The sequence below is a fragment of the Aythya fuligula genome, chromosome 9 (genome assembly GCF_009819795.1).
Source record: "Aythya fuligula isolate bAytFul2 chromosome 9, bAytFul2.pri, whole genome shotgun sequence".
NCBI classification, from domain to species: domain Eukaryota; kingdom Metazoa; phylum Chordata; class Aves; order Anseriformes; family Anatidae; genus Aythya; species Aythya fuligula.
Window position 1 is genome coordinate 10,100,339 of NC_045567.1, and position 11,267 is coordinate 10,111,605.

Here is an 11,267-nt window from a genome sequence, read left to right on the forward strand (position 1 = left end):
GAGCACCCCCTGTTCCTGCACGGAAATCCATCTCACAAAACATGGTTAAACCACACTGCACGGCACGTTTCTTTTGGTGTTTTCAAAGGTAAACACCTAGCACCACGTGAAAGGCCAGACCTGCATCTGACAGGACTGCCCTCCACGCACGTTACTGCCACCTACCTTAGCTCCTAAGTCTGGATGGATACAAAAGGAAGCACCTTCAAGTTCAGTGTTTTAATTAAGGACTGAGGATGGCACAAGACTGATGAATGTTCTCATTTTACCTGTTTTAAATCCTTTATTTGAAGGTGAGAAGAAACGATCTTAAGATTATTTGATGGAATTCCAAATGCGTCACGTCTGCCCGTTGCAGTTAGGCAGAGCTGCACGCAGAAACCCTCCTGGTTTGCTCCGTGCATTATATAAAACATTGCAATGATTGCGTTCAAGATGAGCTAGCAACTGCTCCAGCTACCACGCTGGTATCTGTAACAGGCTGCCACCTGCCCACCGAGCACCACCGGCCAACCTGCCTGCTGTGCCAGGGCCGGCTTCACAGCCGCCTCTGTGCCTGCCCCATGCTGCTCCTTCCTACACCCACTGGCACCACCCCAAAGCCCCACAGGCACAGGAGGGCCTTCCAAAGGGATGATCAGAGGTATGGGGTGTGCCCCAGCCACAGCCCTGAGTCAGGGGATAAAGGGCGTAAACAGAGCCGTTTTTGAACCCCGGGGTCCTTATCCCACCAAGCACAAGGCCAGGTAATAAGACTCCACGCCCTGCAGTCACTGACTCTCAGGCTTCCCAATCAGGTGTGCTTAATGCCTCTCTGAATCACAGCCACAGTTTAAGAAGTCCTATTGGCTCACCAAGGTGTTCATCTTATAAGACTTAGCGGGCTTTGTTCAGACAGGAAAACCCATGCTTCCATGACTCCAAGAAGTCTAACCATCCCTGGACTCCACGAGTCCTTCTGTCTGACACTTCGAGACACAAGGCTGCAGCTTGCTCTTTTCTGAGTCTCCACCAACTACAGACAAGCTTCCTGGCATTTCCTGAAAGAGAACGTACACATTTAGAGAAAGCAGAGATCATCAGAGCAGCAGAATCGAAGAGGATTTAATATTACTCCCCAAAAAACATGGGACTTCTCCAGAGCTCCTTCTTCTCTCCCCTGTGCGGCATATCAGGGAGACCTCTGTCACCTCTCTGCTCATCCTCTCCTCTCTCCTACTTCCCTACTGCACAATCTTTTCACCACCAAAGAAGAGTCTGAGTTACACCTAATTTGGGAAATAGTTGCATCCTAATGAAGTTATGCCTTAATTAGAAGGATAATGTGTTCAACCTCACTGTCTCCTCCTGTATCAGTCCAAGGGTGATTTCCCCCTACACTGTACTCCTTGCCCTGGGACTAGGGCAGTTTCTCCAACCCTTTAAACCGTCTTCAAGCACTGAAGCTTTCCACGTCCTCACGGTTATTGCACAAGGAGTTCTTTGGGGAAGAGGTCTCCCAGATTCCCTGCCTAACCTGACTCTTCTTCAGTTCAACTTCAAAATTCAAACTGTGCCTGGCACCAGCTTACATTTGCTTGGGAAGCGGAGATGGCAAGAAGAACGATTGAGTGATTATGCCCTAAGCCACTGCCTGGCCTTGTTAGGGAGAGTCAGCCCCTTCAGCTTTGGAACAAGGCAGGCCCTTCAGACACGCTTGCTGCATTCTCTAATCTCTTTCCAATTTGTCTATTTCTGTGGTGCTATCACATTCGGGAATCAACAAAATCCAGACGCCAACTTGTCAAGGCTAAGGCAAGACTACCTCCTCCTCTGCGCTCAGATGTCTTCAGCACCTTTTACTGCTGCATGTCAGGGAAAGAAGTAATCCAAGAATGAATATTAAGAACCTGATATCCTCTTTTTTTCAACCAGATTAACATCTTCTCAGTGATCACTACTTGCCTTATTTTCACTGTCTGCACAAACACACTAAGGTTATCGGAGGTGCTGGGTGCTTGCCTCCAGCTAAAGACCAAAAACCAAAAACAATCCAGGCAGCACAACTGCTTAGGGATGCGGAGGAGAAACTGTTTTTCTCACATTTTACCGGCTTTACTTGACCAGGGTTAGCACATGCTCAGCTCACAGCTTTACTTATGCATCAAACAGGATCCAGCATGTAAACCCGGTCAAGACAAAACCTTAGAAAAGCTCCTTCCTGTTACCAGATCTGGGAATCTGGTCTCAAACTCAGCTTGAATGGCCTTTTGTTGGGACTGAGTTGGTGACTAAACCCTACGATTTATGAATAGCAACAATGGAAAGCCTGAGTGCATTAAGAAAAATTCGTACTTCCTCCTTTTCAGCCCGCCATTTCATTCCAGTTGCGACTCTAGAGCAGCCCCCAGTTCAGATACGCTGCAGACAGATTCTGTAATTAGGACTGCTGCCACGAAACCAGCTCCAACCCCGAGGATACAGGATTGGTTTCACAATGTAAACTGTGAATGAATAGGGCTTCTTGTGCGACTGCAGAATAATGCTTTATGTCTTTCCTATCTGCAAGAAGGCATGAATCACTTTACAAGGGAAAAAATTATTGCAGATACTAATGATATAAAAGGTTACTCCGCAACGCACAAGAAATTCTATTCATGTAAAGATTATGCTCGAGTTAAATAACTGAACAATGACAAGCTGTAAGCGAGGGGACTGTCAGCCAGCACTCGGCTTACTTGCAAACTGCAATCTAAAAAGCAGGCCTCTACAGGCTCTGAAAGTTTCAAAGCAGGCAAAAATCCTCCTTCATTTCTCTCACCAGTGCTAGCATCAATGTTAACAGGAACCAGAAATGAGAAGCCACCCCAATGCAGTATGGAGGAGAGCAGCTTCCCTTCTGCACCACAGCACGGCACGGGCGTCCCTCGTAAACACACTCCTTCCTAGTGGAAGAGGCGGTGGGACGAGCACTCCGTGCGGCTGCTTTTGTCAAAGTACCAAAATCACCACCGCCAAAAGAAAAATCAACAGCTTTGCCACTTGGCCAGGCACCTGTATTGTAGCAGAAGCATCATCACAGCTATATGATCAAGTGTCTGGTCCTACCTCTTGGATGAGCTGGTGGTGCCAAAAAGCACCTTAACTGCATCCCCTTGTTCAGAAATGCTTGATATTTGTTCACAGTGTACAGAACAGAGCAGATTTGGCAGCAAACTATATTGATTATGGAAGACAACAGCTGGCAAATAAAGTGTTTTCTTGTAAAGCACAATTTTCAGCCAGTCTTCGGTACTTTGTCAAATAACAGAAAAATAAAAAATGAATTCATCACCTACTAGTGTAGGTTCTGTAATCCCCAAACAAAGTACAGAACAGCAGTAGACCTTGGATGTATCGTTATCCTTCTTCCCAGCAGGCTCAAGTCAGAGTACTGTAAATTATAAGATTAAAAAGCACACGTGCAAAGGCAGACTCAGAGGCTGGAGATGAGAACAGACGAGGAGTCTCACTTTTTGAGAGCGCAGTTCAGCAGCTCCTGGAGGAGCTGGCGTCAAGCCCCGCTCCACCACAGCCGAGGACTCTGCTCAAACACACGGCCAAGTGGCCGTGGCACCAACAGCCCAGTCCACAAGGTTCACCTGACCCCCAAGGAGTCTATACAGTGTTCTGTAGTCACAGGGAAATCCTTAGAAAATCTAGTATTAAAAACATCAGATGCTCCACCTTTGATGGAACTGTACCAGCAGTAGCTGCAGGATTTTTATTTTTTTACTTTTGCAACAAATGCACTGCTGAATTCGGCAGAAATGCTACAATGAATCATTTCAATAAATTATTTCAAAGCCCACCATGAAGGAGCCGATTCACAAATTGCTATCACTTGCACAGTTTACCTTCTAAAGTTGTTTTAACACAAAACTCATAACTTTTCCTTCCATATTGAAGTTTAGGGGAAAAAAAAATCAAACCATTTGGCTCCTTTGTTCTTTGTGTCCTATTTTTAAAGCTTACAATATTTGATATCCTTAATTGCAGCATGCATAATTAATCTAGGACAACTTTTTTTTTTTTTTGTACATAGGACTTAGATGGGAAGTGCCTGCTGTGCTAACTCTTCAGCCTCTGTGACCAGCAGGAATTTGGTGCACATGCACACATTTCAGCTACAGTGGATCCATGAAGGATCGTACCTGCAGCAAGGCATCTTGTGTTTAGTTTTAAGAGGGTTTAACCAAGTCCTTCCATGCTCTAGAGACTGCAGTGGACTGCTGTGGCTACAGAACCTGACTTCCCTCATACCCCAGGCCAGATGTGACCTGGCCAGACAAACCCCTGTTTGAACCAGAGCATTTCTCTTAATACGCTCATTGTAAGATCTTCAGTACTTAATTACATTTACTACAGAACAGGGATCATGATTTCCAACTTGAGTACGTTCAGCATCAGGTTCCAGCAAACACTTACCAGGCTTTCTGAAGCTGACTTAAGAAAAGCTTCCAGGGAGAGAGATTTCCTCACCTGCAGGTGCAGACACACCAGGATCAAATCGCCTCTTGGCTTTTTCTAGGATTTGCAGGGACAGTCTGGAACAGCAATGTCTTCAAAGCCAAAGCTGTAGCCCTTGTGCAGTGGCTATACGCCAAAGCTCAGGGAATAGCATTAGAAAAGAAATTCTGCAGTCCCACGGAGCACTCTGCTGACTTGCACCAGCTTTCAGCTCGCAGGAGTGATGAAGCTGGGTGTGGTGTCCCTGGGTTCAGTAGCCCTCAGAGGATTGCTTTCCCATGTGCTTAGACATCTCCTGGATTCCACAGAAATTTTTTGCATCCAGAAAATCTTCTGACAACATTCCACCACCCACCAACTACTTTTGATTTGGCCAGTCACCAGCTTCAATACCTCAAGATCTCGTACTGAAACAGAGCACAACCCCTGCAGTGGCTTATGTATCATCCACAGCACTCCTGAATTTACAGCACTCAGCACCACCTCCCTCAGCCATCTCTCTTCCAAGACCATTAGCCCCTGCTTACTCAGTTGTTCTTGTGTTGGCACAATTTCATGCATTTGATCTTTTCACTGAGGCCCTCATCAGCTCTTCTGGTTCAGCTACGTACTTTTTTACGATGAAGGAACCCAAACTGCACACAATATCCACAACAGAGGAGAACTACGTTCAGAAATGATTTTTTAAACTGCCTTTCAGAAATTAACACTATCACTACACAGTGCTCTCACCTTCCAAAACTTGCTCAGTGTTTTTCAGCTAGGACATTCTCAAATGTCTGTTCTCTTAACCACCTGGGTTAATTCGTATCTTTGTCCCTTTTTCTACTTCCTTCAAAAGAAAACAATGATGCTATTGTCCTTTGTGAAATGTGCAGAGACCTGCTCATAGAGAGTACTAAACAAGAGGCAGATAGTCATTCTTAGTAGAGACTGAAGTTTTCATACAGTCTCATAAGAAATATTAGCAGATTGATTGCAGGTGATTGATAAATGCTACAGGAACCAGGCTAAAAACAAGCACGTGTGCAGCAAACCTGTGAAAAGCCCATCAAAGGATGCTGCGGATGCAGAAAGTGCTGGGGAATCAAGGGGTCCTGTCAAAAATTATCACCAAGAATCGTGAGAACCTCCTGCAACTCCAGTCATCTTTTGTTTCTGCTACCCTAATTCTGCAATTCTTAGCATATACTGTCACTTCATTAGTCAGTCTCTCTTCCAGATCATTTGTAACTGTGTTGAGCAACACAAGCCTGACTACAGATTTCCCTGGGACTCCTCTAGTCATTACTCTTCACTAGAAAAACTGACAGTTCTTCCTACACTTTAACTAGGTATTAATTAATGAAAAACTTACACTCCTACTGCATGGCAGTTCATTTCCTGTAAGAAATGTTAATAAAGAACTTCAAATTCTCTCAAGAAATCCATAACAAGTGGACTACTTGCTTGTTTATCTTTTACTCTTTCTTGTCAAATAGCTTCTGACCCCCCAATTTCACCAGCTGAAGTGAGACTTCTGCATTCATGCAGCGAAACATGAAGGTCACTGCACTGGGAGGACTAATCAAGGCTGGCTTCCAAGTAGACATGACCTTGAGAGTCACTGTCTGCGGCAGGATGGTAACACTGTTTTGCAGTCAATATGGATTTGGAGAAGTCAATTTTCACACCAGGAAATCTCTGTTTCAGTAGCTTTACCTTTAAAAACACCACCACCACCACCCAACTCTACCTTAAAAACAACCTCTCTGTTCACAGCAGCTGTGGAAAAGAAACCCAACACTCAAGAAGATTTGGTATCAATAACAATGGTCTATGCTGCTCTTGAAAATAAACTTGGCTCTAGATGCTGAACTATTGTTCTAAAATACTGATGTGGTCAGTGAGCACCGAGCTACTCCGTGTGATTCCTTCAGGTTATCTAGCATGCCGGCGCTGCTCTACCCTTCACAAGCATCAAGTCGCAGGGGCCCTGAACACCAGTATACGAGGAACTCTGCTGTGAAGAACCAACGTATGGGCCTTGATAAGCTTTTTGTTCTGGGTATCAGTCATGGGAATGGGGCAGTTACTATCCTCAAGAAAGATTTCACTCTCTTCAGTTTTTCAGGAATACCTTTCTTTAACTTTCCTTTTGCACAGAGGCTTGGAACTGAAACTGCCCAGACAGGAAAGTGTCCCAGGAGACTGGTTTCCACTTATACAAAGGAGACAGCCGGAGAGTAAAAGCTCACACAATTTTTGACATAATAACTCGCTAAGTGTAAATAATTTGCCAACTAATTATTTCTAACAGACACGGGGAGCAATATCAGTTAATCTTAGCTCATTTAGCAGGCCCCAATATACTAACAAACATGTCGAAGCTTAACAAAGCAAAAGTAAAAAAAACTGTAAGTATAAACCCTACTTAGTTATGCTGACAGAAAATAAGGTGACCAACCAGAAGACACTGAAGGTGGAAGAGATTCAAAACCACATCATTAGCAAGGCTCAGGACAGAGGTCAGAAAGCCAGCTTGATTAAGTAATGTGTCTCTTGACTGTTTATAACCTTATATGGAAAAAGATAATTTCATATTAGCAAGAAACATTTTTTCCCTCTAAACAGTTAAGTTAGTGTTAACAGTATCCAATTAATTTTTGTTTTTTACAAATTGAAGTGATTCTTATTAAAATGTTGAGAAAAGAAAGGAAAAGTTGTGTCCAAGATGGCATTCCTTCAGTTGCAGACCGAGGTTACCATCTACAGATTCCCCAAAACCATCTTTGAAACTTACAAGTGAGGTGAAATCCCCCCTGCAGGCAGACTAACCCAAATTTTTAACTTAATAAAAATATTTTCCTTTATCACACCTCCATTCATGGCTTATATACTTCTCATTGCTGCCCTATCTGACAGCGTGCCTCATCTGTATCACGTTACTCTATTTACTTATACCGAGATTGTGGGCAGAGCTCTCTGTCTAAGGTGAGAATCCGTTTCTCCAGGGTAGCCTTAGTTGCCAGCCTGGCTCCAGCTGGATTACCGTACATCTGCAGGTCAGCAGTGAGAAGAGTGAAAATGCCAAGCTTGGGAGAAACGCTCCGGATCCATGCTGCACGCCCATCCTCTCCTCTGAGGCATAATCACAGGAATAAAGAGCAAGCAGTCATTTCCACCAGTCATACCTTCCACAAGCCCATTCCTGCCAGCCTCTGCTCATGCTCCGAAGACGAGCAGCTGTTGAAATGTAACAAATTAGGCCAAAAGGTACAGCATGTCCCAGCATTCAGGCAGTCTGGCACTGCTACAGCATTTACTGCTTATGACTCGGATAAGCCACACCAGAGGCACAGATCAGCGTGATCAAAGCAACAAGTAATTTAAGGAAGCTTAACTTTTCCATCCCCTTCCCTCCACCAAGGAAAACCAAGGGTGCTTCAGCCTGACCTCTCAGCAAGGCAGAGGAAGTCGTTCCCCCTGTATCTTTACTAACCCAGGGAGCTTTACAAAACAAACCCAGAAAGAACTTCTATTCATTTCTCTCAGTTTAAAAAGAAGCAGATGAAAAGGACAAGCGATACACAGAAGAAGCTGAAAGCCTACCAAGTGCAAAGAATCCCATCATCTAATTTCAGTGAACAGCAATTTTTTATATTCATGAATACAAATGAATATTTATTAAAATGAAGTCATTTTTAACAAGCTTGCTTACATGTGTGACCTCAGCTATCGCTTACTACATCCTGTTCATACGCTAGTCTGCAGAGTGATTAATTTCTCTTATCAGTATAGTATTTAAATGCTTCTTAAACATTACCTTATTTCCACAACTTTTCACTAACGAGGGAGCATTATCTTCATTTTACCCAGTAAGAACTGTGGCAAAGAAGGGAATACATCAATTTTCAGTGCCTTGCCTGAACTGCTAAAGGCACGCGGCATTACAGAACGTTTCATGTAGTCAAAGCACAGCACCTCCCGTTGCAACTGCCCCTACAGAGACTCTGCAAATCAGATCCAAAGACCTACACAGGAGGGCAAACACAACTGTAAAGTCTGGGGGAAGAAGCTTGTCCTGTAACACACATGAACCCAGTCCTGTAAGACAGAACTTAACTGCCTTAACTACAAATAAGAAAATCCATTTCCTCCCACAGTTCAACTTCACTGTCCAGTTTCTGCCAGAATTGGAGCACAAGTTCCAACCTCTAATTTAGTCTTCAGAGAAGTACAGTTCTGTATAACAGGAGAAAACCTAGTTGCATGGGGAAAAATAGCATGTGCTCATTTAAGATTGTATTGGCAAGCATTTGTACAAAGAAAATGAGTTAAAACTCCAGAGAACCTCTGTACTTTACCAAGATATCCCAAATTCAGAGTTACTGTTCAAAGTTATGTTTTCTGTGGGTTGCAGGAAGGATGGAGAAAGGTACTTACAGAAAAAAAAAATATATTGAAAAACCAACTTGCAGTGTGCATCATTATAGTTACACCTCCATGGCTACTGACAGGGGGTGTCTGAGCACAGGGCTCCACTACAGCAACCTCTGGACTGCCTGAGCCACAACACTCATCGTCTACTCCGCAGGCTGCAGCTGAAGGAGCTGAAACATGCTTTACCAGTGCAGCTCTCCAGGACTCAGCGGTCACGTATCAGTTAACTTTACACCGAGGAGTTTTAACCACAGGTACCTTCCATGCTGTGCCTCTGTGCAAATCGTGGGTACAAAATAATAGGACACACAACAGCGGTTGCAAAGGTCTGGGTAATGGAAACTGGCTACGTGCCATCAGGGAACTTCGACTTTTAACTCTGTTATTTTAAATACAATTAATTGTTGCTTCAACTTCTCAGAATCCAGCGGACATCAACTAAATAACTGTATAAAACCAAGTGAAGTCTAACAGTACTGTCAATCTCCTCATAGTTTTCACGAGAATAAGTTCCCTCTCTGTAACATTTGAAAACAGACCAACCAGGCTCAAGAGAGTCACGAAATAATCAAGAAAAGAGAGCTATTTTAAAGAAATGCCTGGGAAGTTTATTTCTTGAAGCAGGCATCAGATCCTACCAGGTAAAGCCATGAGAATACCCCCAACAAAAACACAGCCGGCCTTTGAGGCAGCCTTTCAGCAGCAAACAGCCTGGGGACTATCTGACAGGGAGTCCCAAGCACTGCCAGCCTGCCTTTCCCAGGGAGATCAGGGCACAGAGCAGCACATCTTCCAGGGCTTCCTTCTTTAGTGTGAAGAACAGAGGTAATAAAATTAGTCCCGGACTTAATATTTACATTACTTGCGACCAGCACAGTCTGCAATGACCTTCAGAGAGACTTACTCCAGCAGGAACACATCCTTCAGTAAGTTATTCCATTATTCAATCACATTTTTACAAGTTTATGCCCAACTTAATCTTGGATTTGCCTCCCAGCGAACCAAGGAGCCTAGCAGCCAAAGCCGTTCCCTTTCTCGCTCACGGGCAAATTTTCTCTGGCTTCCTAGGAAATAATTAAAAAACAAACCCTGCTTTCCTGACTACATACCAACAGCTGCCTGGAACGAGAGACCAAAGGTCCAGAGGCACCCTAGGGTCCCGGGGCAACCGGCGGGCGGTCACAGGGCAGGGGAAGGAGCAGCGGCACCGCGGGGCGATGGCTGCGCTGCCCCCCTCCTGCACCCCGGGGCTCCCCCTCCTCCCCGCCTCCAAGCTGGGCGACCCGGGACCCCCCGAAGCCCGCGGGCTGCCCCCGGCCGCCTCCCCGCTCCTTTCCCCGGCCCCCCTCGCCCCGCCGCCGGGCTGAGGGGAGGCGGCCGCTCGGCCCCCGGTGCCGCCACACCTACCCGCCCGGGCAGCTCCCCGTCCCATGCCGGCACCGGGCGCCTCGTTCGTGCTGCCCGGCCCCGCCGGCCCCTTCCGCGCAGCGGGGTCCCCGCCCCGGAGGCGCGGCGGGAGGGCGGGCGGGTGGCCCCGGGCTGCGGGCTGCGGGCCGAGGCCGGGCTGTGAGGGACAGGCGGCGGAATGGCGCTGCCCGCGCTGAGGGGAGGACGGGGAGGAGGAGGAGGAGGAGGAGGAGGAGGAGGAGGAGGAGGACGCGGCCCTCCCTTCCCGCCCTCGGCTCCTCCTCGCCTCAGCGACCCGCTCCTCTCCGCACGCCGCCCCCCTCCGCGGCTTGCTGGTTGCTTTTTGTTTTTGTTTTTTTTTTTCCTCAGCCGTTGTAAAAACCCAGCGGAGCCCGCTGCGGCTCTAGGCTGCTGGCACCCACCAGCAAAACGGCGTGCTGGGCGCTGGGTGCCTGTGGAAGGGGAAAAAGCGAGAGGCAGGGGAGCCACAGGGCGCCCGCAACCGCCGCTCCTCAGCGGGCGGCCCTGCGCTGGCGGTGTGTGTGCTGCAGGTCGTGGTTTGGTGCCGCAGTTACCAGACAATGCTGGGGGAGGAGGCGCCCCAAGACGCCCAAACGTCGTTGCAGGTAAGTCTGGTGGTGTTTAGGCCAACCTCATGGGTTTTTCTCCTCAGGTGATCTCTGAAGTCTTGTTTGGTTGCAGCACCCTCTTCCTTCTGTGGCACATACATACCAACCCTCTAGCCCACCTCACTCCCTCACAGCTTACAGGGACATTTCAGCCTCAGCAGGAACACCTCTGATTCCCCTTTCACACCTCCATTAAATCTCCCCCTCCTTCACAAGCACATAAACTGTCACCCTCTCACCGTCTCCCCCTTGAACCTCTTTTCAGCCACACCATTCCTCCCAAAAAGTCAGCCAAACATACCTCCCTTTTGCTTTTCTCTT

The 11,267-nt window shown here is 46.7% G+C and overlaps 1 protein-coding gene across 2 annotated transcripts in view; it reads right to left on the reverse strand.

The window, feature by feature from the left end:
• PPP2R3A (protein phosphatase 2 regulatory subunit B''alpha) overlaps positions 1 to 10,397 on the reverse strand; it is a 51,386-nt gene extending 40,989 nt beyond the window's left edge. For both annotated transcript variants that reach the window (XM_032192870.1, XM_032192871.1), the window contains exon 1: positions 10,318 to 10,397. The gene's annotated coding sequence lies outside the window, so the exon portion shown is untranslated. The remainder of the gene's footprint in view (positions 1 to 10,317) is intronic.
• Positions 10,398 to 11,267: the final 870 nt, after the last annotated feature.